The following is a 25,410-nucleotide window of genomic DNA, read 5'->3' as shown; positions in this document are numbered from 1 at the left end:
AGTCACTCCTTCTACCCAGGGCTACGGAGCTCCAAGTAGGGTAAGATTCCAGGTTTTCCCCCTGGATGGAAGTGGGGAAAAAAAAGAACACTTTACGTGCTTTAAAACCGCACACAAGCACCCTCACAGTGCAAGCACTGGGCCTGCAATGTCCCTGGCCCATTTGCAACCTCCAGGCAGCTGTTTTCGACATTAGGCTCCAAGGGGGCAAAGTCACTCCTTCTACCCAGGGCTACGGAGCTCCAAGTAGGGTAATATTCCAGGTTTTCCCCCTGGATGGAAGTGGAAAAAAAAAGAACACTTTACGTGCTTCAAAATGTTACACAAGCACCCTCACAGTGTCAGCGCTGGGCCTGCAATGTCCCTGGGCCATTTGCAACCTTCCAGGCAGCTATTTTACACATTATGGGTGTTTCAGCTCCAAGGGGGCAAAGTCACTCCTTCTACCCAGGGCTACGGAGCTCCAAGTAGGGTAAGATTCCAGGATTTCCCCCTGGATGGAAGTTGGAAAAAAAGAACACTTTACGTGCTTCAAAACGGTACACAAGCACCCTCACAGCGTCAGCACTGGGCCTGCAATGTCCCTGGCCCATTTGCAAGCTCCAGGCAGCTGTTTTCGACATTAGGCTCCAAGGGGGCAAAGTCACTCCTTCTACCCAGGGCTACGGAGCTCCAAGTAGGGTAAGATTCCAGGTTTTCCCCCTGGATGGAAGTGGAAAAAAAATAACACTTTACGTGCTTCAAAACTGTACACAAGCACCCTCACAGTGTCAGCACTGGGCCTGCAATGTCCCTGGCCCATTTGTAACCTTCCAGGCTGCTATTTTACACATTATGAGTGTTTCAGCTCCAAGGGGACAAAGTCACTCCTTCTACCCAGGGCTACGGAGCTCCAAGTAGGGTAAGATTCCAGTTTTTCCCCCTGGATGGAAGTGGAAAAAAAAGAACACTTTACGTGCTTTTAAACTGTACACAAGCACCCTCACAGTGTCATCACTGGGCCTGCAATGTCCCTGGGCCATTTGCACCCTTCCAGGCAGCTATTTTACACATTATGAGTGTTTCAGCTCCAAGGGGGCAAAGTCACTCCTTCTACCCAGGGCTACGGAGCTCCAAGTAGGGTAAGATTCCAGTTTTTCCCCCTGGATGGAAGTGGAAAAAAAAGAACACTTTACGTGCTTCAAAACGGTACACAAGCACCCTCACAGTGTCAGCACTGGGCCTGCAATGTCCCTGGCCCATTTGCAACCTCCAGGCAGCTGTTTTCGACATTAGGCTCCAAGGGGGAAAAGTCACTCCTTCTACCCAGGGCTACGGAGCTCCAAGTAGGGTAAGATTCCAGGTTTTCCCCCTAGATGGAAGTGGAAAAAAAGATCATTTTTCGTGCTTCAAAACTGTACACAAGCACCATCACAGTGTCAGCACTGGGCCTGCAATGTCCCTGGGCCATTTGCAACCTTCCAGGCAGCTATTTTACACATTATGGGTGTTTCAGCTCCAAGGGGGAAAAGTCACTCCTTCTACCCAGGGCTGCGGAGCTCCAAGTAGGGTAAGATTCCAGGTTTTCCCCCTGGATGGAAGTGGAGTAAAAAGAACACTTTACGTGCTTCAAAACGGTACACAAGCACCCTCACAGCGTCAGCACTGGGCCTGCAATGTCCCTGGCCCATTTGCAACCTCCAGGCAGCTGTTTTCGACATTAGGCTCCAAGGGGGCAAAGTCACTCCTTCTACCCAGGGCTACGGAGCTCCAAGTAGGGTAATATTCCAGGTTTTCCCCCTGGATGGAAGTGGAAAAAAAAAGAACACTTTACGTGCTTCAAAATGTTACACAAGCACCCTCACAGTGTCAGCGCTGGGCCTGCAATGTCCCTGGGCCATTTGCAACCTTCCAGGCAGCTATTTTACACATTATGGGTGTTTCAGCTCCAAGGGGGCAAAGTCACTCCTTCTACCCAGGGCTACGGAGCTCCAAGTAGGGTAAGATTCCAGGTTTTCCCCCTGGATGGAAGTGGAGAAAAAAGAACACTTTACGTGCTTTTAAACTGTACACAAGCACCCTCACAGTGCCAGCAGTGAGCCTGCAATGTCCCTGGCCCATTTGCAACCTTCCAGGCTGCTATTTTACACATTATGAGTGTTTCAGCTCCAAGGGGGCAAAGTCACTCCTTCTACCCAGGGCTACGGAGCTCCAAGTCGGGTAAGATTCCAGGTTTTCCCCCTGGATGGAAGTGGGGAAAAAAAAGAACACTTTACGTGCTTTAAAACAGCACACAAGCACCCTCACAGTGCCAGCACTGGGCCTGCAATGTCCCTGGCCCATTTGCAACCTTCCAGGCAGCTATTTTACACATTATGGGTGTTTCAGCTCCAAGGGGGAAAAGTCACTCCTTCTACCCAGGGCTGCGGAGCTCCAAGTAGGGTAAGATTCCAGGTTTTCCCCCTGGATGGAAGTGGAGTAAAAAGAACACTTTACGTGCTTCAAAACGGTACACAAGCACCCTCACAGCGTCAGCACTGGGCCTGCAATGTCCCTGGCCCATTTGCAACCTCCAGGCAGCTGTTTTCGACATTAGGCTCCAAGGGGGCAAAGTCACTCCTTCTACCCAGGGCTACGGAGCTCCAAGTAGGGTAATATTCCAGGTTTTCCCCCTGGATGGAAGTGGAAAAAAAAAGAACACTTTACGTGCTTCAAAATGTTACACAAGCACCCTCACAGTGTCAGCGCTGGGCCTGCAATGTCCCTGGGCCATTTGCAACCTTCCAGGCAGCTATTTTACACATTATGGGTGTTTCAGCTCCAAGGGGGCAAAGTCACTCCTTCTACCCAGGGCTACGGAGCTCCAAGTAGGGTAAGATTCCAGGTTTTCCCCCTGGATGGAAGTGGGATAAAAAAGAACACTTTACGTGCTTTAAAACCGCACACAAGCACCCTCACAGTGCCAGCACTGGGCCTGCAATGTCCCTGGCCCTTTTGCAACCTTCCAGGCTGCTATTTTACACATTATGGGTGTTTCAGCTCCAAGGGGGCAAAGTCACTCCTTCTACCCAGGGCTACGGAGCTCCAAGCAGGGTAAGATTCCAGGTTTTCCCCCTGGATGGAAGTGGGAAAAAAAGAACACTTTACGTGCTTCAAAGAGGTACACAAGCACCCTCACAGTGTCAGCACTGGGCCTGCAGTGTCCCTGGGCCCATTTGTAACCTTCCAGGCAGCTATTTTACACATTATGAGTGTTTCAGCTCCAAGGGGGCAAAGTCACTCCTTCTACCCAGGGCTACGGAGCTCCAAGTAGGGTAAGATTCCAGGTTTTCCCCCTGGATGGAAGTGGGATAAAAAAGAACACTTTACGTGCTTTAAAACCGCACACAAGCACCCTCACAGTGCCAGCACTGGGCCTGCAATGTCCCTGGCCCTTTTGCAACCTTCCAGGCTGCTATTTTACACATTATGGGTGTTTCAGCTCCAAGGGGGCAAAGTCACTCCTTCTACCCAGGGCTACGGAGCTCCAAGCAGGGTAAGATTCCAGGTTTTCCCCCTGGATGGAAGTGGGAAAAAAAGAACACTTTACGTGCTTCAAAGAGGTACACAAGCACCCTCACAGTGTCAGCACTGGGCCTGCAGTGTCCCTGGGCCCATTTGTAACCTTCCAGGCAGCTATTTTACACATTATGAGTGTTTCAGCTCCAAGGGGGCAAAGTCACTCCTTCTACACAGGGATACGGAGCTCCAAGTAGGGTAAGATTCCAGGTTTTCCCCCTGGATGGAAGTGGAAAAAAAAGAACACTTTACGTGCTTCAAAACTGTACACAAGCACCCTCACAGTGTCAGCACTGGGCCTGCAATGTCCCTGGCCCATTTGCAACCTCCAGGCAGCTGTTTTCGACATTAGGCTCCAAGGGGGCAAAGTCACTCCTTCTACCCAGGGCTACGGAGCTCCAAGTAGGGTAAGATTCCAGGTTTTCCCCCTAGATGGAAGTGGAAAAAAAGATCATTTTTCGTGCTTCAAAACTGTACACAAGCACCATCACAGTGTCAGCACTGGGCCTGCAGTGTCCCTGGGCCATTTGCAACCTTCCAGGCAGCTATTTTACACATTATGGGTGTTTCAGCTCCAAGGGGGAAAAGTCACTCCTTCTACCCAGGGCTGCGGAGCTCCAAGTAGGGTAAGATTCCAGGTTTTTCCCCTTGATGGAAGTGGAAAAAAAAGAACATGTTACGTGCTTCAAAACTGTACACAAGCACCCTCACAGTGTCAGCACTGGGCCTGCAATGTCCCTGGGCCATTTGCTACCTTCCAGGCAGCTATTTTACACATTATGGGTGTTTCAGCTCCAAGGGGGCAAAGTCACTCCTTCTACCCAGGGCTACGGAGCTCCAAGTAGGGTAAGATTCCAGGTTTTGCCCCTGGATGGAAGTGGAAAAAAAAGAACACTTTAAGGCCCGTATTTATACTTTTTTTAGCGCCGCATTTGCGCCGCTTTTTGACGGCTAACGGCGCAAACCTTCAAAATACAATGGTATTTTGCAAGTTTGCGCCGTTTTTGCGTCAAAAAACGACGCAAATGCGGCGCTAAAAAAAGTATAAATACGGGCCTAAGTGCTTTAAAACCGCACACAAGCACCCTCACAGTGCCAGCAGTGAGCCTGCAATGTCCCTGGCCCATTTGCAACCTTCCAGGCAGCTATTTTACACATTATGGGTGTTTCAGCTCCCAGGGGGCAAAGTCACTCCTTCTACCCAGGGCTACGGAGCTCCAAGTAGGGTAAGATTCCAGGTTTTCCCCCTGGATGGAAGTGGAGAAAAAAGAACACTTTACGTGCTTCAAAACTGTACACAAGCACCCTCACAGTGTCAGCACTGGGCCTGCAATGTCCCTGGCCCATTTGCAACCTCCAGGCAGCTGTTTTCGACATTAGGCTCCAAGGGGGAAAAGTCACTCCTTCTACCCAGGGCTACGGAGCTCCAAGTAGGGTAAGATTCCAGGTTTTCCCCCTAGATGGAAGTGGAAAAAAAGATCATTTTTCGTGCTTCAAAACTGTACACAAGCACCATCACAGTGTCAGCACTGGGCCTGCAATGTCCCTGGGCCATTTGCAACCTTCCAGGCAGCTATTTTACACATTATGGGTGTTTCAGCTCCAAGAGGGAAAAGTCACTCCTTCTACCCAGGGCTACGGAGCTCCAAGTAGGGTAAGATTCCAGGTTTTCCCCCTGGATGGAAGTGGAAAAAAAAGAACACTTTACGTGCTTCAAAACGGTACACAAGCACCCTCACAGTGTCAGCACTGGGCCTGCAATGTCCCTGGCCCATTTGCAAGCTCCAGGCAGCTGTTTTCGACATTAGGCTCCAAGGGGGAAAAGTCACTCCTTCTACCCAGGGCTACGGAGCTCCAAGTAGGGTAAGATTCCAGGTTTTCCCCCTGGATGGAAGTGGGGAAAAAAAAGAACACTTTACGTGCTTTAAAACCGCACACAAGCACCCTCACAGTGCAAGCACTGGGCCTGCAATGTCCCTGGCCCATTTGCAACCTCCAGGCAGCTGTTTTCGACATTAGGCTCCAAGGGGGCAAAGTCACTCCTTCTACCCAGGGCTACGGAGCTCCAAGTAGGGTAATATTCCAGGTTTTCCCCCTGGATGGAAGTGGAAAAAAAAAGAACACTTTACGTGCTTCAAAATGTTACACAAGCACCCTCACAGTGTCAGCGCTGGGCCTGCAATGTCCCTGGGCCATTTGCAACCTTCCAGGCAGCTATTTTACACATTATAGTGTTTCAGCTCCAAGGGGGCAAAGTCACTCCTTCTACCCAGGGCTACGGAGCTCCAAGTAGGGTAAGATTCCAGGATTTCCCCCTGGATGGAAGTTGGAAAAAAAGAACACTTTACGTGCTTCAAAACGGTACACAAGCACCCTCACAGCGTCAGCACTGGGCCTGCAATGTCCCTGGCCCATTTGCAAGCTCCAGGCAGCTGTTTTCGACATTAGGCTCCAAGGGGGCAAAGTCACTCCTTCTACCCAGGGCTACGGAGCTCCAAGTAGGGTAAGATTCCAGGTTTTCCCCCTGGATGGAAGTGGAAAAAAAATAACACTTTACGTGCTTCAAAACTGTACACAAGCACCCTCACAGTGTCAGCACTGGGCCTGCAATGTCCCTGGCCCATTTGTAACCTTCCAGGCTGCTATTTTACACATTATGAGTGTTTCAGCTCCAAGGGGACAAAGTCACTCCTTCTACCCAGGGCTACGGAGCTCCAAGTAGGGTAAGATTCCAGTTTTTCCCCCTGGATGGAAGTGGAAAAAAAAGAACACTTTACGTGCTTTTAAACTGTACACAAGCACCCTCACAGTGTCATCACTGGGCCTGCAATGTCCCTGGGCCATTTGCACCCTTCCAGGCAGCTATTTTACACATTATGAGTGTTTCAGCTCCAAGGGGGCAAAGTCACTCCTTCTACCCAGGGCTACGGAGCTCCAAGTAGGGTAAGATTCCAGTTTTTCCCCCTGGATGGAAGTGGAAAAAAAAGAACACTTTACGTGCTTCAAAACGGTACACAAGCACCCTCACAGTGTCAGCACTGGGCCTGCAATGTCCCTGGCCCATTTGCAACCTCCAGGCAGCTGTTTTCGACATTAGGCTCCAAGGGGGAAAAGTCACTCCTTCTACCCAGGGCTACGGAGCTCCAAGTAGGGTAAGATTCCAGGTTTTCCCCCTAGATGGAAGTGGAAAAAAAGATCATTTTTCGTGCTTCAAAACTGTACACAAGCACCATCACAGTGTCAGCACTGGGCCTGCAATGTCCCTGGGCCATTTGCAACCTTCCAGGCAGCTATTTTACACATTATGGGTGTTTCAGCTCCAAGGGGGCAAAGTCACTCCTTCTACCCAGGGCTACGGAGCTCCAAGTAGGGTTAGATTCCAGGTTTTCCCCCTGGATGGAAGTGGAAAAAAAAGAACACTTTACGTGCTTCAAAACTGTACACAAGCACCCTCACAGTGTCAGCACTGGGCCTGCAATGTCCCTGGCCCATTTGCAACCTCCAGGCAGCTGTTTTCGACATTAGGCTCCAAGGGGGCAAAGTCACTCCTTCTACCCAGGGCTACGGAGCTCCAAGTAGGGTAAGATTCCAGGTTTTCCCCCTAGATGGAAGTGGAAAAAAAGATCATTTTTCGTGCTTCAAAACTGTACACAAGCACCATCACAGTGTCAGCACTGGGCCTGCAGTGTCCCTGGGCCATTTGCAATCTTCCAGGCAGCTATTTTACACATTATGGGTGTTTCAGCTCCAAGGGGGAAAAGTCACTCCTTCTACCCAGGGCTGCGGAGCTCCAAGTAGGGTAAGATTCCAGGTTTTCCCCCTTGATGGAAGTGGAAAAAAAAGAACATGTTACGTGCTTCAAAACTGTACACAAGCACCCTCACAGTGTCAGCACTGGGCCTGCAATGTCCCTGGGCCATTTGCTACCTTCCAGGCAGCTATTTTACACATTATGGGTGTTTCAGCTCCAAGGGGGCAAAGTCACTCCTTCTACCCAGGGCTACGGAGCTCCAAGTAGGGTAAGATTCCAGGTTTTGCCCCTGGATGGAAGTGGAAAAAAAAGAACACTTTAAGGCCCGTATTTATACTTTTTTTAGCGCCGCATTTGCGCCGCTTTTTGACGGCTAACGGCGCAAACCTACAAAATACAATGGTATTTTGCAAGTTTGCGCCGTTTTTGCGTCAAAAAACGACGCAAATGCGGCGCTAAAAAAAGTATAAATACGGGCCTTAAGTGCTTTAAAACCGCACACAAGCACCCTCACAGTGCCAGCAGTGAGCCTGCAATGTCCCTGGCCCATTTGCAACCTTCCAGGCAGCTATTTTACACATTATGGGTGTTTCAGCTCCCAGGGGGCAAAGTCACTCCTTCTACCCAGGGCTACGGAGCTCCAAGTAGGGTAAGATTCCAGGTTTTCCCCCTGGATGGAAGTGGAGAAAAAAGAACACTTTACGTGCTTCAAAACTGTACACAAGCACCCTCACAGTGTCAGCACTGGGCCTGCAATGTCCCTGGCCCATTTGCAACCTCCAGGCAGCTGTTTTCGACATTAGGCTCCAAGGGGGAAAAGTCACTCCTTCTACCCAGGGCTACGGAGCTCCAAGTAGGGTAAGATTCCAGGTTTTCCCCCTAGATGGAAGTGGAAAAAAAGATCATTTTTCGTGCTTCAAAACTGTACACAAGCACCATCACAGTGTCAGCACTGGGCCTGCAATGTCCCTGGGCCATTTGCAACCTTCCAGGCAGCTATTTTACACATTATGGGTGTTTCAGCTCCAAGAGGGAAAAGTCACTCCTTCTACCCAGGGCTACGGAGCTCCAAGTAGGGTAAGATTCCAGGTTTTCCCCCTGGATGGAAGTGGAAAAAAAAGAACACTTTACGTGCTTCAAAACGGTACACAAGCACCCTCACAGTGTCAGCACTGGGCCTGCAATGTCCCTGGCCCATTTGCAAGCTCCAGGCAGCTGTTTTCGACATTAGGCTCCAAGGGGGAAAAGTCACTCCTTCTACCCAGGGCTACGGAGCTCCAAGTAGGGTAAGATTCCAGGTTTTCCCCCTGGATGGAAGTGGGGAAAAAAAAGAACACTTTACGTGCTTTAAAACCGCACACAAGCACCCTCACAGTGCAAGCACTGGGCCTGCAATGTCCCTGGCCCATTTGCAACCTCCAGGCAGCTGTTTTCGACATTAGGCTCCAAGGGGGCAAAGTCACTCCTTCTACCCAGGGCTACGGAGCTCCAAGTAGGGTAATATTCCAGGTTTTCCCCCTGGATGGAAGTGGAAAAAAAAAGAACACTTTACGTGCTTCAAAATGTTACACAAGCACCCTCACAGTGTCAGCGCTGGGCCTGCAATGTCCCTGGGCCATTTGCAACCTTCCAGGCAGCTATTTTACACATTATGGGTGTTTCAGCTCCAAGGGGGCAAAGTCACTCCTTCTACCCAGGGCTACGGAGCTCCAAGTAGGGTAAGATTCCAGGATTTCCCCCTGGATGGAAGTTGGAAAAAAAGAACACTTTACGTGCTTCAAAACGGTACACAAGCACCCTCACAGCGTCAGCACTGGGCCTGCAATGTCCCTGGCCCATTTGCAAGCTCCAGGCAGCTGTTTTCGACATTAGGCTCCAAGGGGGCAAAGTCACTCCTTCTACCCAGGGCTACGGAGCTCCAAGTAGGGTAAGATTCCAGGTTTTCCCCCTGGATGGAAGTGGAAAAAAAATAACACTTTACGTGCTTCAAAACTGTACACAAGCACCCTCACAGTGTCAGCACTGGGCCTGCAATGTCCCTGGCCCATTTGTAACCTTCCAGGCTGCTATTTTACACATTATGAGTGTTTCAGCTCCAAGGGGACAAAGTCACTCCTTCTACCCAGGGCTACGGAGCTCCAAGTAGGGTAAGATTCCAGTTTTTCCCCCTGGATGGAAGTGGAAAAAAAAGAACACTTTACGTGCTTTTAAACTGTACACAAGCACCCTCACAGTGTCATCACTGGGCCTGCAATGTCCCTGGGCCATTTGCACCCTTCCAGGCAGCTATTTTACACATTATGAGTGTTTCAGCTCCAAGGGGGCAAAGTCACTCCTTCTACCCAGGGCTACGGAGCTCCAAGTAGGGTAAGATTCCAGTTTTTCCCCCTGGATGGAAGTGGAAAAAAAAGAACACTTTACGTGCTTCAAAACGGTACACAAGCACCCTCACAGTGTCAGCACTGGGCCTGCAATGTCCCTGGCCCATTTGCAACCTCCAGGCAGCTGTTTTCGACATTAGGCTCCAAGGGGGAAAAGTCACTCCTTCTACCCAGGGCTACGGAGCTCCAAGTAGGGTAAGATTCCAGGTTTTCCCCCTAGATGGAAGTGGAAAAAAAGATCATTTTTCGTGCTTCAAAACTGTACACAAGCACCATCACAGTGTCAGCACTGGGCCTGCAATGTCCCTGGGCCATTTGCAACCTTCCAGGCAGCTATTTTACACATTATGGGTGTTTCAGCTCCAAGGGGGAAAAGTCACTCCTTCTACCCAGGGCTGCGGAGCTCCAAGTAGGGTAAGATTCCAGGTTTTCCCCCTGGATGGAAGTGGAGTAAAAAGAACACTTTACGTGCTTCAAAACGGTACACAAGCACCCTCACAGCGTCAGCACTGGGCCTGCAATGTCCCTGGCCCATTTGCAACCTCCAGGCAGCTGTTTTCGACATTAGGCTCCAAGGGGGCAAAGTCACTCCTTCTACCCAGGGCTACGGAGCTCCAAGTAGGGTAATATTCCAGGTTTTCCCCCTGGATGGAAGTGGAAAAAAAAAGAACACTTTACGTGCTTCAAAATGTTACACAAGCACCCTCACAGTGTCAGCGCTGGGCCTGCAATGTCCCTGGGCCATTTGCAACCTTCCAGGCAGCTATTTTACACATTATGGGTGTTTCAGCTCCAAGGGGGCAAAGTCACTCCTTCTACCCAGGGCTACGGAGCTCCAAGTAGGGTAAGATTCCAGGTTTTCCCCCTGGATGGAAGTGGAGAAAAAAGAACACTTTACGTGCTTTTAAACTGTACACAAGCACCCTCACAGTGCCAGCAGTGAGCCTGCAATGTCCCTGGCCCATTTGCAACCTTCCAGGCTGCTATTTTACACATTATGAGTGTTTCAGCTCCAAGGGGGCAAAGTCACTCCTTCTACCCAGGGCTACGGAGCTCCAAGTCGGGTAAGATTCCAGGTTTTCCCCCTGGATGGAAGTGGGGAAAAAAAAGAACACTTTACGTGCTTTAAAACAGCACACAAGCACCCTCACAGTGCCAGCACTGGGCCTGCAATGTCCCTGGCCCATTTGCAACCTTCCAGGCAGCTATTTTACACATTATGGGTGTTTCAGCTCCAAGGGGGAAAAGTCACTCCTTCTACCCAGGGCTGCGGAGCTCCAAGTAGGGTAAGATTCCAGGTTTTCCCCCTGGATGGAAGTGGAGTAAAAAGAACACTTTACGTGCTTCAAAACGGTACACAAGCACCCTCACAGCGTCAGCACTGGGCCTGCAATGTCCCTGGCCCATTTGCAACCTCCAGGCAGCTGTTTTCGACATTAGGCTCCAAGGGGGCAAAGTCACTCCTTCTACCCAGGGCTACGGAGCTCCAAGTAGGGTAATATTCCAGGTTTTCCCCCTGGATGGAAGTGGAAAAAAAAAGAACACTTTACGTGCTTCAAAATGTTACACAAGCACCCTCACAGTGTCAGCGCTGGGCCTGCAATGTCCCTGGGCCATTTGCAACCTTCCAGGCAGCTATTTTACACATTATGGGTGTTTCAGCTCCAAGGGGGCAAAGTCACTCCTTCTACCCAGGGCTACGGAGCTCCAAGTAGGGTAAGATTCCAGGTTTTCCCCCTGGATGGAAGTGGGATAAAAAAGAACACTTTACGTGCTTTAAAACCGCACACAAGCACCCTCACAGTGCCAGCACTGGGCCTGCAATGTCCCTGGCCCTTTTGCAACCTTCCAGGCTGCTATTTTACACATTATGGGTGTTTCAGCTCCAAGGGGGCAAAGTCACTCCTTCTACCCAGGGCTACGGAGCTCCAAGCAGGGTAAGATTCCAGGTTTTCCCCCTGGATGGAAGTGGAGAAAAAAGAACACTTTACGTGCTTTTAAACTGTACACAAGCACCCTCACAGTGCCAGCAGTGAGCCTGCAATGTCCCTGGCCCATTTGCAACCTTCCAGGCTGCTATTTTACACATTATGAGTGTTTCAGCTCCAAGGGGGCAAAGTCACTCCTTCTACCCAGGGCTACGGAGCTCCAAGTAGGGTAAGATTCCAGGTTTTCCCCCTGGATGGAAGTGGAGAAAAAAGAACACTTTACGTGCTTTTAAACTGTACACAAGCACCCTCACAGTGCCAGCAGTGAGCCTGCAATGTCCCTGGCCCATTTGCAACCTTCCAGGCTGCTATTTTACACATTATGAGTGTTTCAGCTCCAAGGGGGCAAAGTCACTCCTTCTACCCAGGGCTACGGAGCTCCAAGTCGTGTAAGATTCCAGGTTTTCCCCCTGGATGGAAGTGGGGAAAAAAAAGAACACTTTACGTGCTTTAAAACAGCACACAAGCACCCTCACAGTGCCAGCACTGGGCCTGCAATGTCCCTGGCCCATTTGCAACCTTCCAGGCAGCTATTTTACACATTATGGGTGTTTCAGCTCCAAGGGGGAAAAGTCACTCCTTCTACCCAGGGCTACGGAGCTCCAAGTAGGGTAAGATTCCAGGTTTTGCCCCTGGATGGAAGTGGAAAAAAAAGAACACTTTAAGGCCCGTATTTATACTTTTTTTAGCGCCGCATTTGCGCCGCTTTTTGACGGCTAACGGCGCAAACCTACAAAATACAATGGTATTTTGCAAGTTTGCGCCGTTTTTTGCGTCAAAAAACGACGCAAATGCGGCGCTAAAAAAAGTATAAATACGGGCCTTAAGTGCTTTAAAACCGCACACAAGCACCCTCACAGTGCCAGCAGTGAGCCTGCAATGTCCCTGGCCCATTTGCAACCTTCCAGGCAGCTATTTTACACATTATGGGTGTTTCAGCTCCCAGGGGGCAAAGTCACTCCTTCTACCCAGGGCTACGGAGCTCCAAGTAGGGTAAGATTCCAGGTTTTCCCCCTGGATGGAAGTGGAGAAAAAAGAACACTTTACGTGCTTCAAAACTGTACACAAGCACCCTCACAGTGTCAGCACTGGGCCTGCAATGTCCCTGGCCCATTTGCAACCTCCAGGCAGCTGTTTTCGACATTAGGCTCCAAGGGGGAAAAGTCACTCCTTCTACCCAGGGCTACGGAGCTCCAAGTAGGGTAAGATTCCAGGTTTTCCCCCTAGATGGAAGTGGAAAAAAAGATCATTTTTCGTGCTTCAAAACTGTACACAAGCACCATCACAGTGTCAGCACTGGGCCTGCAATGTCCCTGGGCCATTTGCAACCTTCCAGGCAGCTATTTTACACATTATGGGTGTTTCAGCTCCAAGAGGGAAAAGTCACTCCTTCTACCCAGGGCTACGGAGCTCCAAGTAGGGTAAGATTCCAGGTTTTCCCCCTGGATGGAAGTGGAAAAAAAAGAACACTTTACGTGCTTCAAAACGGTACACAAGCACCCTCACAGTGTCAGCACTGGGCCTGCAATGTCCCTGGCCCATTTGCAAGCTCCAGGCAGCTGTTTTCGACATTAGGCTCCAAGGGGGAAAAGTCACTCCTTCTACCCAGGGCTACGGAGCTCCAAGTAGGGTAAGATTCCAGGTTTTCCCCCTGGATGGAAGTGGGGAAAAAAAAGAACACTTTACGTGCTTTAAAACCGCACACAAGCACCCTCACAGTGCAAGCACTGGGCCTGCAATGTCCCTGGCCCATTTGCAACCTCCAGGCAGCTGTTTTCGACATTAGGCTCCAAGGGGGCAAAGTCACTCCTTCTACCCAGGGCTACGGAGCTCCAAGTAGGGTAATATTCCAGGTTTTCCCCCTGGATGGAAGTGGAAAAAAAAAGAACACTTTACATGCTTCAAAATGTTACACAAGCACCCTCACAGTGTCAGCGCTGGGCCTGCAATGTCCCTGGGCCATTTGCAACCTTCCAGGCAGCTATTTTACACATTATGGGTGTTTCAGCTCCAAGGGGGCAAAGTCACTCCTTCTACCCAGGGCTACGGAGCTCCAAGTAGGGTAAGATTCCAGGATTTCCCCCTGGATGGAAGTTGGAAAAAAAGAACACTTTACGTGCTTCAAAACGGTACACAAGCACCCTCACAGCGTCAGCACTGGGCCTGCAATGTCCCTGGCCCATTTGCAAGCTCCAGGCAGCTGTTTTCGACATTAGGCTCCAAGGGGGCAAAGTCACTCCTTCTACCCAGGGCTACGGAGCTCCAAGTAGGGTAAGATTCCAGGTTTTCCCCCTGGATGGAAGTGGAAAAAAAATAACACTTTACGTGCTTCAAAACTGTACACAAGCACCCTCACAGTGTCAGCACTGGGCCTGCAATGTCCCTGGCCCATTTGTAACCTTCCAGGCTGCTATTTTACACATTATGAGTGTTTCAGCTCCAAGGGGACAAAGTCACTCCTTCTACCCAGGGCTACGGAGCTCCAAGTAGGGTAAGATTCCAGTTTTTCCCCCTGGATGGAAGTGGAAAAAAAAGAACACTTTACGTGCTTTTAAACTGTACACAAGCACCCTCACAGTGTCATCACTGGGCCTGCAATGTCCCTGGGCCATTTGCACCCTTCCAGGCAGCTATTTTACACATTATGAGTGTTTCAGCTCCAAGGGGGCAAAGTCACTCCTTCTACCCAGGGCTACGGAGCTCCAAGTAGGGTAAGATTCCAGTTTTTCCCCCTGGATGGAAGTGGAAAAAAAAGAACACTTTACGTGCTTCAAAACGGTACACAAGCACCCTCACAGTGTCAGCACTGGGCCTGCAATGTCCCTGGCCCATTTGCAACCTCCAGGCAGCTGTTTTCGACATTAGGCTCCAAGGGGGAAAAGTCACTCCTTCTACCCAGGGCTACGGAGCTCCAAGTAGTGTAAGATTCCAGGTTTTCCCCCTAGATGGAAGTGGAAAAAAAGATCATTTTTCGTGCTTCAAAACTGTACACAAGCACCATCACAGTGTCAGCACTGGGCCTGCAATGTCCCTGGGCCATTTGCAACCTTCCAGGCAGCTATTTTACACATTATGGGTGTTTCAGCTCCAAGGGGGAAAAGTCACTCCTTCTACCCAGGGCTGCGGAGCTCCAAGTAGGGTAAGATTCCAGGTTTTCCCCCTGGATGGAAGTGGAGTAAAAAGAACACTTTACGTGCTTCAAAACGGTACACAAGCACCCTCACAGCGTCAGCACTGGGCCTGCAATGTCCCTGGCCCATTTGCAACCTCCAGGCAGCTGTTTTCGACATTAGGCTCCAAGGGGGCAAAGTCACTCCTTCTACCCAGGGCTACGGAGCTCCAAGTAGGGTAATATTCCAGGTTTTCCCCCTGGATGGAAGTGGAAAAAAAAAGAACACTTTACGTGCTTCAAAATGTTACACAAGCACCCTCACAGTGTCAGCGCTGGGCCTGCAATGTCCCTGGGCCATTTGCAACCTTCCAGGCAGCTATTTTACACATTATGGGTGTTTCAGCTCCAAGGGGGCAAAGTCACTCCTTCTACCCAGGGCTACGGAGCTCCAAGTAGGGTAAGATTCCAGGTTTTCCCCCTGGATGGAAGTGGAGAAAAAAGAACACTTTACGTGCTTTTAAACTGTACACAAGCACCCTCACAGTGCCAGCAGTGAGCCTGCAATGTCCCTGGCCCATTTGCAACCTTCCAGGCTGCTATTTTACACATTATGAGTGTTTCAGCTCCAAGGGGGCAAAGTCACTCCTTCTACCCAGGGCTACGGAGCTCCAAGTCGGGTAAGATTCCAGGTTTTCCCCCTGGATGGAAGTGGGGAAAAAAAAGAACACTTTACGTGCTTTAAAACAGCACACAAGCACCCTCACAGTGCCAGCACTGGGCCTGCAATGTCCCTGGCCCATTTGCAACCTTCCAGGCAGCTATTTTACACATTATGGGTGTTTCAGCTCCAAGGGGGAAAAGTCACTCCTTCTACCCAGGGCTGCGGAGCTCCAAGTAGGGTAAGATTCCAGGTTTTCCCCCTGGATGGAAGTGGAGTAAAAAGAACACTTTACGTGCTTCAAAACGGTACACAAGCACCCTCACAGCGTCAGCACTGGGCCTGCAATGTCCCTGGCCCATTTGCAACCTCCAGGCAGCTGTTTTCGACATTAGGCTCCAAGGGGGCAAAGTCACTCCTTCTACCCAGGGCTACGGAGCTCCAAGTAGGGTAATATTCCAGGTTTTCCCCCTGGATGGAAGTGGAAAAAAAAAGAACACTTTACGTGCTTCAAAATGTTACACAAGCACCCTCACAGTGTCAGCGCTGGGCCTGCAATGTCCCTGGGCCATTTGCAACCTTCCAGGCAGCTATTTTACACATTATGGGTGTTTCAGCTCCAAGGGGGCAAAGTCACTCCTTCTACCCAGGGCTACGGAGCTCCAAGTAGGGTAAGATTCCAGGTTTTCCCCCTGGATGGAAGTGGGATAAAAAAGAACACTTTACGTGCTTTAAAACCGCACACAAGCACCCTCACAGTGCCAGCACTGGGCCTGCAATGTCCCTGGCCCTTTTGCAACCTTCCAGGCTGCTATTTTACACATTATGGGTGTTTCAGCTCCAAGGGGGCAAAGTCACTCCTTCTACCCAGGGCTACGGAGCTCCAAGCAGGGTAAGATTCCAGGTTTTCCCCCTGGATGGAAGTGGAGAAAAAAGAACACTTTACGTGCTTTTAAACTGTACACAAGCACCCTCACAGTGCCAGCAGTGAGCCTGCAATGTCCCTGGCCCATTTGCAACCTTCCAGGCTGTTATTTTACACATTATGGGTGTTTCAGCTCCAAGGGGGCAAAGTCACTCCTTCTACCCAGGGCTACGGAGCTCCAAGTAGGGTAAGATTCCAGGTTTTCCCCCTGGATGGAAGTGGGAAAAAAAAGAACACTTTACGTGCTTTAAAACCGCACACAAGCACCCTCACAGTGCAAGCACTGGGCCTGCAATGTCCCTGGCCCATTTGCAAGCTCCAGGCAGCTGTTTTCGACATTAGGCTCCAAGGGGGCAAAGTCACTCCTTCTACCCAGGGCTACGGAGCTCCAAGTAGGGTAAGATTCCAGGTTTTACCCCTGGATGGAAGTGGAAAAAAAGAGAACACTTTACGTGCTTCAAAGAGGTACACAAGCACCCTCACAGTGTCAGCGCTGGGCCTACAATGTCCCTGGCCCTTTTTTAACCTCGTTTTACACATTATGAGTGTTTCAGCTCCACGGGGGTAAAGTCACTCCTTCTACCCAGGGCTACGGAGCTCCAAGTCGGGTAAGATTCCAGGTTTTCCCCCTGGATGGAAGTGGGAAAAAAAGAACACTTTACGTGCTTCAAAGAGGTACACAAGCACCCTCACAGTGTCAGCACTGGGCCTGCAGTGTCCCTGGGCCCATTTGTAACCTTCCAGGCAGCTATTTTACACATTATGAGTGTTTCAGCTCCAAGGGGGCAAAGTCACTCCTTCTACCCAGGGCTACGGAGCTCCAAGTAGGGTAAGATTCCAGGTTTAACCCCGGGATGGAAGTGAAAAATAAAAGAACACTTTACATGATTCAAAACGGTACACAAGCACCCTCACAGTGTCAGCACTGGGCCTGCAATGTCCCTGGCCCATTTGCAACCTCCAGGCAGCTGTTTTCGACATTAGGCTCCAAGGGGGCAAAGTCACTCCTTCTACCCAGGGCTACGGAGCTCCAAGTAGGGTAAGATTCCAGGTTTTCCCCCTGGATGGAAGTGGAGAAAAAAGAACACTTTACGTGCTTCAAAACTGTACACAAGCACCCACACAGTGTCAGCACTGGGCCTGCAATGTCCCTGGGCCATTTGCTACCTTCCAGGGAGCTATTTTACACATTATGGGTGTTTCAGCTTCAAGGGGGCAAAGTCACTCCTTCTACCCAGGGCTACGGAGCTCCAAGTAGGGTAAGATTCCAGGTTTTCCCACTGGATGGAAGTGGGGAAAAAAAGAACACTTTACGTGCTTTAAAACCGCACACAAGCACCCTCACAGTGCCAGCAGTGAGCCTGCAATGTCCCTGGCCCATTTGCAACCTTCCAGGCTGTTATTTTACACATTATGGGTGTTTCAGCTCCAAGGGGGCAAAGTCACTCCTTCTACCCAGGGCTACGGAGCACCAAGTAGGGTAAGATTCCAGGTTTTCCCCCTGGATGGAAGTGGAGAAAAAAGAACACTTTACGTGCTTCAAAACTGTGCACAAGCACCCTCACAGTGTCAGCACTGGGCCTGCAATGTCCCTGGCCCATTTGCAACCTTCCAGGAAGCTATTTTACACATTATGGGTGTTTCAGTTCCAAGGGGGCAAAGTCACTCCTTCTACCCAGGGCTACGGAGCTCCAAGTAGGGTAAGATTCCAGGTTTTCCCCCTGGATGGAAGTGGGAAAAAAAAGAACACTTTACGTGCTTTAAAACCGCACACAAGCACCTTCACAGTGCCAGCACTGAGCCTGCAATGTCCCTGTCCCATTTGCGACCTTCCAGGCTGCTATTTTACACATTATGAGTGTTTCAGCTCCAAGGGGGCAAAGTCACTCCTTCTACCCAGGGCTACGGAGCTCCAAGTAGGGTAAGATTCCAGGTTTTCCCCCTGGATGGAAGTGGAGAAAAAAGAACACTTTACGTGCTTCAAAACTGTACACAAGCACCCTCACAGTGTCAGCACTGGGCCTGCAATGTCCCTGGGCCATTTGCAACCTTCCAGGCAGCTATTTTACACATTATGAGTGTTTCAGCTCCAAGGGGGCAAAGTCACTCCTTCTACCCGGGGCTACGGAGCTCCAAGTAGGGTAAGATTCCAGGTTTAACCCCGGGATGGAAGTGAAAAATAAAAGAACACTTTACATGATTCAAAACGGTACACAAGCACCCTCACAGTGTCAGCACTGGGCCTGCAATGTCCCTGGCCCATTTGCAACCTCCAGGCAGCGGTTTTCGACATTAGGCTCCAAGGGGGCAAAGTCACTCCTTCTACCCAGGGCTACGGAGCTCCAAGTAGGGTAAGATTCCAGGTTTTCCCCCTGGATGGAAGTGGGAAAAAAAAGAACACTTTACGTGCTTTAAAACGGTACACAAGCACCCTCACAGCGTCAGCACTGGGCCTGCAATGTCCCTGGCCCATTTGCAACCTTCCAGGCAGCTATATTTCACATTATGGGTGTTTCAGCTCCAAGGGGGCAAAGTCACTCCTTCTACCCAGGGCTACGGAGCTCCAAGTAGGGTAAGATTCCAGGTTTTCCCCCTGGATGGAAGTGGAGAAAAAAGAACTCTTTACGTGCTTCAAAACTGTACACAAGCACCCTCACAGTGTCAGCACTGGGCCTGCAATGTCCCTGGGCCATTTGCTACCTTCCAGGCAGCTATTTTACACATTATGGGTGTTTCAGCTCCAAGGGGGCAAAGTCACTCCTTCTACCCAGGGCTACGGAGCTCCAAGTAGTGTAAGATTCCAGGTTTTCCCCCTGGATGGAAGTGGAAAAAAAAGAACACTTTACGTGCTTCAAAACGGTACACAAGCACCCTCACAGTGTCAGCACTGGGCCTGCAATGTCCCTGGCCCATTTGCAAGCTCCAGGCAGCTGTTTTCGACATTAGGCTCCAAGGGGGAAAAGTCACTCCTTCTACCCAGGGCTACGGAGCTCCAAGTAGGGTAAGATTCCAGGTTTTTCCCCTGGATGGAAGTGGGGAAAAAAAAGAACACTTTACGTGCTTTAAAACCGCACATAAGCACCCTCACAGTGCAAGCACTGGGCCTGCAATGTCCCTGGCCCATTTGCAACCTCCAGGCAGCTGTTTTCGACATTAGGCTCCAAGGGGGCAAAGTCACTACTTCTACCCAGGGCTACGGAGCTCCAAGTAAGGTAAGATTCCAGGTTTTCCCCCTGGATGGAAGTGGAGAAAAAAGAACACTTTACGTGCTTTTAAACTGTACACAAGCACCCTCACAGTGCCAGCAGTGAGCCTGCAATGTCCCTGGCCCATTTGCAACCTTCCAGGCTGCTATTTTACTCATTATGAGTGTTTCAGCTCCAAGGGGGCAAAGTCACTCCTTCTACCCAGGGCTACGGAGCTCCAAGTATGGTAAGATTCCAGGTTTTCCCCCTGGATGGAAGTGGAGAAAAAAGAACACTTTACGTGCTTCAAAACTGTACACAAGCACCCCCACCGTGTCAGCACTGGGCCTGCAATGTCCCTGGGCCATTTGCAACCTTCCAGGCAGCTATTTTACACATTATGAGTGTTTCAGCTTCAAGGGGGCAAAGTCACTCCTTCTACACAGGGCTACGGAGCTCCAAGTAGGGTTAGATTCCAGGTTTTCCCCCTGGATGGAAGTGGAAAAAAAAGAACACTTTACGTGCTTCAAAACTGTACACAAGCACCCTCACAGTGTCAGCACTGGGCCTGCAATGTCCCTGGCCATTTGCAACCTCCAGGCAGCTGTTTTCGACATTAGGCTCCAAGGGGGCAAAGTCACTCCTTCTACCCAGGGCTACGGAGCTCCAAGTTGGGTAAGATTCCAGGTTTTCCCCCTGGATGGAAGTGGAGAAAAAAGAACACTTTACGTGCTTCAAAACTGTACACAAGCACCCTCACAGTGTCAGCACTGGGCCTGCAATGTCCCTCGGCCATTTGCAACCTTCCAGGCAGCTATTTTACACATTATGGGTGTTTCAGCTCCAAGGGGGCAAAGTCACTCCTTCTACCCAGGGCTACGGAGCACCAAGTAGGGTAAGATTCCAGGTTTTCCCCCTGGATGGAAGTGGAGAAAAAAGAACACTTTACGTGCTTCAAAACTGTGCACAAGCACCCTCACAGTGTCAGCACTGGGCCTGCAATGTCCCTGGCCCATTTGCAACCTTCCAGGAAGCTATTTTACACATTATGGGTGTTTCAGTTCCAAGGGGGCAAAGTCACTCCTTCTACCCAGGGCTACGGAGCTCCAAGTAGGGTAAGATTCCAGGTTTTCCCCCTGGATGGAAGTGGAAAAAAAAAGAACACTTTACGTGCTTCAAAATGTTACACAAGCACCCTCACAGTGTCAGCGCTGGGCCTGCAATGTCCCTGGGCCATTTGCAACCTTCCAGGCAGCTATTTTACACATTATGGGTGTTTCAGCTCCAAGGGGGCAAAGTCACTCCTTCTACCCAGGGCTACGGAGCTCCAAGTAGGGTAAGATTCCAGGATTTCCCCCTGGATGGAAGTTGGAAAAAAAGAACACTTTACGTGCTTCAAAACGGTACACAAGCACCCTCACAGCGTCAGCACTGGGCCTGCAATGTCCCTGGCCCATTTGCAAGCTCCAGGCAGCTGTTTTCGACATTAGGCTCCAAGGGGGCAAAGTCACTCCTTCTACCCAGGGCTACGGAGCTCCAAGTAGGGTAAGATTCCAGGTTTTCCCCCTGGATGGAAGTGGAAAAAAAATAACACTTTACGTGCTTCAAAACTGTACACAAGCACCCTCACAGTGTCAGCACTGGGCCTGCAATGTCCCTGGCCCATTTGTAACCTTCCAGGCTGCTATTTTACACATTATGAGTGTTTCAGCTCCAAGGGGACAAAGTCACTCCTTCTACCCAGGGCTACGGAGCTCCAAGTAGGGTAAGATTCCAGTTTTTCCCCCTGGATGGAAGTGGAAAAAAAAGAACACTTTACGTGCTTTTAAACTGTACACAAGCACCCTCACAGTGTCATCACTGGGCCTGCAATGTCCCTGGGCCATTTGCACCCTTCCAGGCAGCTATTTTACACATTATGAGTGTTTCAGCTCCAAGGGGGCAAAGTCACTCCTTCTACCCAGGGCTACGGAGCTCCAAGTAGGGTAAGATTCCAGTTTTTCCCCCTGGATGGAAGTGGAAAAAAAAGAACACTTTACGAGCTTCAAAACGGTACACAAGCACCCTCACAGTGTCAGCACTGGGCCTGCAATGTCCCTGGCCCATTTGCAACCTCCAGGCAGCTGTTTTCGACATTAGGCTCCAAGGGGGAAAAGTCACTCCTTCTACCCAGGGCTACGGAGCTCCAAGTAGGGTAAGATTCCAGGTTTTCCCCCTAGATGGAAGTGGAAAAAAAGATCATTTTTCGTGCTTCAAAACTGTACACAAGCACCATCACAGTGTCAGCACTGGGCCTGCAATGTCCCTGGGCCATTTGCAACCTTCCAGGCAGCTATTTTACACATTATGGGTGTTTCAGCTCCAAGGGGGCAAAGTCACTCCTTCTACCCAGGGCTACGGAGCTCCAAGTAGGGTTAGATTCCAGGTTTTCCCCCTGGATGGAAGTGGAAAAAAAAGAACACTTTACGTGCTTCAAAACTGTACACAAGCACCCTCACAGTGTCAGCACTGGGCCTGCAATGTCCCTGGCCCATTTGCAACCTCCAGGCAGCTGTTTTCGACATTAGGCTCCAAGGGGGCAAAGTCACTCCTTCTACCCAGGGCTACGGAGCTCCAAGTAGGGTAAGATTCCAGGTTTTCCCCCTAGATGGAAGTGGAAAAAAAGATCATTTTTCGTGCTTCAAAACTGTACACAAGCACCATCACAGTGTCAGCACTGGGCCTGCAGTGTCCCTGGGCCATTTGCAACCTTCCAGGCAGCTATTTTACACATTATGGGTGTTTCAGCTCCAAGGGGGAAAAGTCACTCCTTCTACCCAGGGCTGCGGAGCTCCAAGTAGGGTAAGATTCCAGGTTTTCCCCCTTGATGGAAGTGGAAAAAAAAGAACATGTTACGTGCTTCAAAACTGTACACAAGCACCCTCACAGTGTCAGCACTGGGCCTGCAATGTCCCTGGGCCATTTGCTACCTTCCAGGCAGCTATTTTACACATTATGGGTGTTTCAGCTCCAAGGGGGCAAAGTCACTCCTTCTACCCAGGGCTACGGAGCTCCAAGTAGGGTAAGATTCCAGGTTTTGCCCCTGGATGGAAGTGGAAAAAAAAGAACACTTTAAGGCCCGTATTTATACTTTTTTTAGCGCCGCATTTGCGCCGCTTTTTGACGGCTAACGGCGCAAACCTACAAAATACAATGGTATTTTGCAAGTTTGCGCCGTTTTTGCGTCAAAAAACGACGCAAATGCGGCGCTAAAAAAAGTATAAATACGGGCCTTAAGTGCTTTAAAACCGCACACAAGCACCCTCACAGTGCCAGCAGTGAGCCTGCAATGTCCCTGGCCCATTTGCAACCTTCCAGGCAGCTATTTTACACATTATGGGTGTTTCAGCTCCCAGGGGGCAAAGTCACTCCTTCTACCCAGGGCTACGGAGCTCCAAGTAGGGTAAGATTCCAGGTTTTCCCCCTGGATGGAAGTGGAGAAAAAAGAACACTTTACGTGCTTCAAAACTGTACACAAGCACCCTCACAGTGTCAGCACTGGGCCTGCAATGTCCCTGGCCCATTTGCAACCTCCAGGCAGCTGTTTTCGACATTAGGCTCCAAGGGGGAAAAGTCACTCCTTCTACCCAGGGCTACGGAGCTCCAAGTAGGGTAAGATTCCAGGTTTTCCCCCTAGATGGAAGTGGAAAAAAAGATCATTTTTCGTGCTTCAAAACTGTACACAAGCACCATCACAGTGTCAGCACTGGGCCTGCAATGTCCCTGGGCCATTTGCAACCTTCCAGGCAGCTATTTTACACATTATGGGTGTTTCAGCTCCAAGAGGGAAAAGTCACTCCTTCTACCCAGGGCTACGGAGCTCCAAGTAGGGTAAGATTCCAGGTTTTCCCCCTGGATGGAAGTGGAAAAAAAAGAACACTTTACGTGCTTCAAAACGGTACACAAGCACCCTCACAGTGTCAGCACTGGGCCTGCAATGTCCCTGGCCCATTTGCAAGCTCCAGGCAGCTGTTTTCGACATTAGGCTCCAAGGGGGAAAAGTCACTCCTTCTACCCAGGGCTACGGAGCTCCAAGTAGGGTAAGATTCCAGGTTTTCCCCCTGGATGGAAGTGGGGAAAAAAAAGAACACTTTACGTGCTTTAAAACCGCACACAAGCTCCCTCACAGTGCAAGCACTGGGCCTGCAATGTCCCTGGCCCATTTGCAACCTCCAGGCAGCTGTTTTCGACATTAGGCTCCAAGGGGGCAAAGTCACTCCTTCTACCCAGGGCTACGGAGCTCCAAGTAGGGTAATATTCCAGGTTTTCCCCCTGGATGGAAGTGGAAAAAAAAAGAACACTTTACATGCTTCAAAATGTTACACAAGCACCCTCACAGTGTCAGCGCTGGGCCTGCAATGTCCCTGGGCCATTTGCAACCTTCCAGGCAGCTATTTTACACATTATGGGTGTTTCAGCTCCAAGGGGGCAAAGTCACTCCTTCTACCCAGGGCTACGGAGCTCCAAGTAGGGTAAGATTCCAGGATTTCCCCCTGGATGGAAGTTGGAAAAAAAGAACACTTTACGTGCTTCAAAACGGTACACAAGCACCCTCACAGCGTCAGCACTGGGCCTGCAATGTCCCTGGCCCATTTGCAAGCTCCAGGCAGCTGTTTTCGACATTAGGCTCCAAGGGGGCAAAGTCACTCCTTCTACCCAGGGCTACGGAGCTCCAAGTAGGGTAAGATTCCAGGTTTTCCCCCTGGATGGAAGTGGAAAAAAAATAACACTTTACGTGCTTCAAAACTGTACACAAGCACCCTCACAGTGTCAGCACTGGGCCTGCAATGTCCCTGGCCCATTTGTAACCTTCCAGGCTGCTATTTTACACATTATGAGTGTTTCAGCTCCAAGGGGACAAAGTCACTCCTTCTACCCAGGGCTACGGAGCTCCAAGTAGGGTAAGATTCCAGTTTTTCCCCCTGGATGGAAGTGGAAAAAAAAGAACACTTTACGTGCTTTTAAACTGTACACAAGCACCCTCACAGTGTCATCACTGGGCCTGCAATGTCCCTGGGCCATTTGCACCCTTCCAGGCAGCTATTTTACACATTATGAGTGTTTCAGCTCCAAGGGGGCAAAGTCACTCCTTCTACCCAGGGCTACGGAGCTCCAAGTAGGGTAAGATTCCAGTTTTTCCCCCTGGATGGAAGTGGAAAAAAAAGAACACTTTACGTGCTTCAAAACGGTACACAAGCACCCTCACAGTGTCAGCACTGGGCCTGCAATGTCCCTGGCCCATTTGCAACCTCCAGGCAGCTGTTTTCGACATTAGGCTCCAAGGGGGAAAAGTCACTCCTTCTACCCAGGGCTACGGAGCTCCAAGTAGGGTAAGATTCCAGGTTTTCCCCCTAGATGGAAGTGGAAAAAAAGATCATTTTTCGTGCTTCAAAACTGTACACAAGCACCATCACAGTGTCAGCACTGGGCCTGCAATGTCCCTGGGCCATTTGCAACCTTCCAGGCAGCTATTTTACACATTATGGGTGTTTCAGCTCCAAGGGGGAAAAGTCACTCCTTCTACCCAGGGCTGCGGAGCTCCAAGTAGGGTAAGATTCCAGGTTTTCCCCCTGGATGGAAGTGGAGTAAAAAGAACACTTTACGTGCTTCAAAACGGTACACAAGCACCCTCACAGCGTCAGCACTGGGCCTGCAATGTCCCTGGCCCATTTGCAACCTCCAGGCAGCTGTTTTCGACATTAGGCTCCAAGGGGGCAAAGTCACTCCTTCTACCCAGGGCTACGGAGCTCCAAGTAGGGTAATATTCCAGGTTTTCCCCCTGGATGGAAGTGGAAAAAAAAAGAACACTTTACGTGCTTCAAAATGTTACACAA

The sequence above is a fragment of the Pleurodeles waltl genome, unplaced genomic scaffold (assembly GCF_031143425.1).
Source record: "Pleurodeles waltl isolate 20211129_DDA unplaced genomic scaffold, aPleWal1.hap1.20221129 scaffold_210, whole genome shotgun sequence".
Classification (NCBI taxonomy): domain Eukaryota; kingdom Metazoa; phylum Chordata; class Amphibia; order Caudata; family Salamandridae; genus Pleurodeles; species Pleurodeles waltl.
This window is presented reverse-complemented; position numbering follows the sequence as displayed.